Genomic DNA, 4071 nt, shown 5'->3' on the forward strand with positions numbered 1-4071 from the left:
AGGTTTCTGATTTCAGCAATGAAAGCTGCATGCACAACATAGGAATCACACCCATAGCTTCAATTCCTAGAGATGTTACACCAGCTTCTGAAAGGCTTAGTTTTGCCCGCTGCTCTCTCTAGTGCATAAAACAGTGCCTGCCCATAGGCACATAGTAGGCACTAAATAAATAGTGAGAAAATGCTATCACTCTTCTTTCATTCCTTTGTCTCCCTACCCCCCATCCCACTAAGTCTAAGCAACCCAAAGAACATCTGAATGACTTTACTTTCTTCCTCCTGGCTTACCTTAACCCCAATCTATTACTGCCTTGCTCTAATACCTCCAACTAACATCCGAGTTGCCTACAGCTCAGAATCCAAACAGCCCAGATCTCAGTTCCAACACATGTGGTATAATGAGGATGGGCTTTCATATTGGACAGATAGAAGCTGGAATCCTAATTCTGATATACACTGACCGTGGACATGTGTAACGCAGAAGTAAAAACACCTACTTTAAGTGATGGGGCCATAAATAAGATGGTAGTAAAGCTCCAGAATACAGAAGGCATTCATTCAACCACATTTCAATAACCTAAACCTATATGGCACACTTCAGTCTCACACACACTATTCATTCCAGACAGCACACCTTTGCTCAGGCAGTTTCCCCTACAGCCTCCATATCCTTTGTACTCTTCCACTGCTCCTCTCCTGCTGACCTTTCACACTCTCATGCCACTTAATCTGCCCTTAATCATGCCTCCTGGGATTATTTTTTTCTCAGGTGTTTGTCTTAAAATGCTGATGTGTTGCCTTAAGATCTAGCTTAGCATCATGCTGGGTGTGAAGAGGTTTAACAAAGGCTTGTTAAATCAGAATGAGTTTGCGTATATCTGGAAAAGACTGCTTGCTGAGTCTTTTAAAGAACTCAGGTTTTCCTGAAGTACTGGTTTCAGGCCTTGGGATTTCTTGGTTGGCTGCGTGTCCTTGAGCTTTTTTTGTTTCAACAATGATGAATAACGCAATAAAGGGTGCCAGTAAAAAGATGGCCTCCTCCATACCTCACCTGACTGCCTGGGAGCTGGAGGGCTGCCCACAGCTGTGCCAACAGTAGTGTGGAAGTTGGAAATTTACTGGAAGTTCAGGTCCTATTTTGCCACTCATGCTCACTGGGAGCATTCCCCAAAGTTTGTTTTTGGCCTTCCTACTGTTTACTCTGTGCAGCTCCCAAATTGGCATTTCTTTCTGACCTGTTTTTGAGGCTCACAGACCAGAAATCTCTGACACATCTCTCCTCCTATCTCACCAAGTGCTGTTAAACCTCCTTTTCCAAAGTAGTCTATTGCCATTTCCACTAACCTGGTTCAGCCTCTTCATTTATGTAGTGAAAACCCAACAGCTTTGACATTCCTCTAGCTCAGTGGTTGGCAAGCTCATTAGTCAACAGAACCAAATATCAAAACAATAGGATTGAAATTTCTTTTGAGAGCCAATTTTTTTTTTAAACGTCAACTTCTTCTAACGCCACTTCTTCAAAATAGACTCGCCCAGGCCGTGGTATTTTGTGGAAGAGCCACACTCAAGGGGCCAAAGAGCCGCATGTGGCTTGTGAGCCAGTTTGCCGACCATGGCTCTAGCTAAACTGTTCTTCTGGCCACTGTACCTCAGGCCATTCCTGATCCAGGAAGGCGCTCTCCAAATTAAAATCCTGCCAGCATCTGATTTTCTTCACTCGTGGCATCAACACAGCCTCCTAGCCTTGGACAATCACATATTGTCTTGTAACATTTCTGGGTGTCCTTTTACTATTCATTAGAACCTCTCATCTCCAGATCAGGTGGTAAGCTCCTTGGGAACATAACATAGCTTAAAATACTTCTGCTTCCTGGTTCATCACATGTGGCTGCCCCACAAACTGGGTTTCCTGACTGCAAACAGTGCGTTCACTGATGCTAGAGGGTGAGCAGGGCAAACTGTGATGGTTTTCTAGAGTATCGCTAGAGAAGCTTTAAGACTCCATACACTGGACCATAGGAGCCCTCTCCCCCGAAGATTTTCACTTCCTCAAGGACAAGGACTGTGTCATAGGTCTTTGTTATTCCACATGATCCAGTCAGAATAATACTCCAGAAATAGATGGGTTTCCTGGAGGATACTTAAAAATATATATATATTTTATATATATATATATATATATATTAATATATATATATATATATTATTGATTTTTTACAGAGAGGGAGAGGGACAGAGAGCTAGAAACATCGATGAGAGAGAAACATCCATCAGCTGCCTCCTGCACACTCCACACCGGGGATGTCCCCGCAACCAAGGTACATGCCCTTGACCGGAATTGACCTGGAACCTTTCAATTCGTAGGCTGACGCTCTATTCACTGAGCCTAACCAGTTTCGGCTGGAAGATACTTTCAATCAATCAGAAAGATACACAACTTGTGAACAATTTCCTTATTGTCAGGGAAGCTGGTTTGAAATATAGCACCTGGAAGAGCGATGGATCTGATCATGCGGACTTGTGGCCAAGACCTCCGGTTGGTCAGGAGGGGAGAGAGTAAGTTGCTTTCAATGAAAAGCTAAGGGATTGGCAAGGCTGATCAGATCTCATTTGATCCTAGTTGGAGCTTTAATTGTTCCTTGCTCTGATGTTGGTGGTCTCTCCATGGTTTCACTTTCTTTTTATATAAAAAGGGTATGCTGCCCTAACTGGTTTGGCTCAGTGGATAGAGCGTCGGCCTGCAGACTGAAATGTCCCAGGTTCTATTGGTTGAGGGGACATCCCCAGTAGGAGATGTGCAGAAGGCAGCTGATGGATGTTTCTAACTTTTTCTTCTCCCTTCCTCTCTGTAAAAAAAATAAATAAATAAAAATGGATGCTGTGTGTCTAGTAAACAGGCCACTGTGGCTGGGTCCTTCCACATACCATCACTGGGCACATGGATTCCCACTGCAGGAGGGGGACTCCAACTCAGCTACAGAAAAGGCCAGGCCAGGGACTTGGCCACTAAGGCCTGCTTCTCCCCAAAGAGCAGACTGACCAGAGCTACGAGAACAGAGCTTGTCAAGTCCATGTCAGTCACTGCCTCTTGGTCAGAGGCCATCACCCTCCCAGCCTATGATGAGAAACACCTTATTTCTCAGCAAAGACCCAGTTCAAACCCAGGCCCATCTCTCATTTACTAGTGTGTGACTTCAACTTCTGAGCTGGTCTTTTGAGCTGTAAAATGAGGATGACACTTGCTCTACTTGTCACAGGATCAGCATGAGAATCGAAAACGAGATAATGTCTAGGAAAGTGCTTACAGAGCCAGATCGTTCAGAAGGGCTCCTCCATGTCTGCTTGGCCTTCAAGGCCCTTAGAGATTTGGCCTTTTTTGGACATTTATAAAAGCCATCTCCACTCACATAAATTGCCTGCTCTGGCCAAAGCAGGCAACTTGATGTCCTGTCCTTGCACACCCTGAATCCATAAGACCACTGGATTCTGGAAACACTGGGCCCCTGTCTCTGCCCAGCCGGCTCTTTTTCAGGACCAAATGTAATGTTACCTCTATTTGCACGAACCACTTGCTGGTAACTAATCCTATATAATTTCTTTTGTGCTACTTTTCTTAATGGGTAAATCGTATGCTTCAATGAAATGGTAAAGCAAAGAGCTTGTGGGGGCTTGTCTCATGTGTGTATCCCTAAGGGATACATGGATCAAAGAGGCTCTACACTGGCTGAGGCTCAGCTCTACCCTTTGATTCTTGCATGAATGAAGCACAGAGTGAAGGTGATAGGACACATGCCAGCTTAGGAAACGAAGCCCAGAAAAGAGGTGCCACCCACCACGGGAAAACAAGAGATGGAGAGTAGCACAGTTCAAGCCCAGCCCCACCACTCAGTTACTAGAGTGTGATTTTGACTTCCGAGCTGTAAAATGAGGAAGACACTTGCTCTACTTCCGTCACAGATCAGCATGAGAATCGAATGAGATAATGCATAGGAAAGTGCTTTACATGCACTGTGCAGAGTAGCTGGTGTTTGCTATCCCCGTGGAGTAGAAAAAAGCTCAGACAGGGGCCAAG

Source organism: Pipistrellus kuhlii, unplaced genomic scaffold (genome assembly GCF_014108245.1).
Source record: "Pipistrellus kuhlii isolate mPipKuh1 unplaced genomic scaffold, mPipKuh1.p scaffold_m20_p_3, whole genome shotgun sequence".
Taxonomy (NCBI): domain Eukaryota; kingdom Metazoa; phylum Chordata; class Mammalia; order Chiroptera; family Vespertilionidae; genus Pipistrellus; species Pipistrellus kuhlii.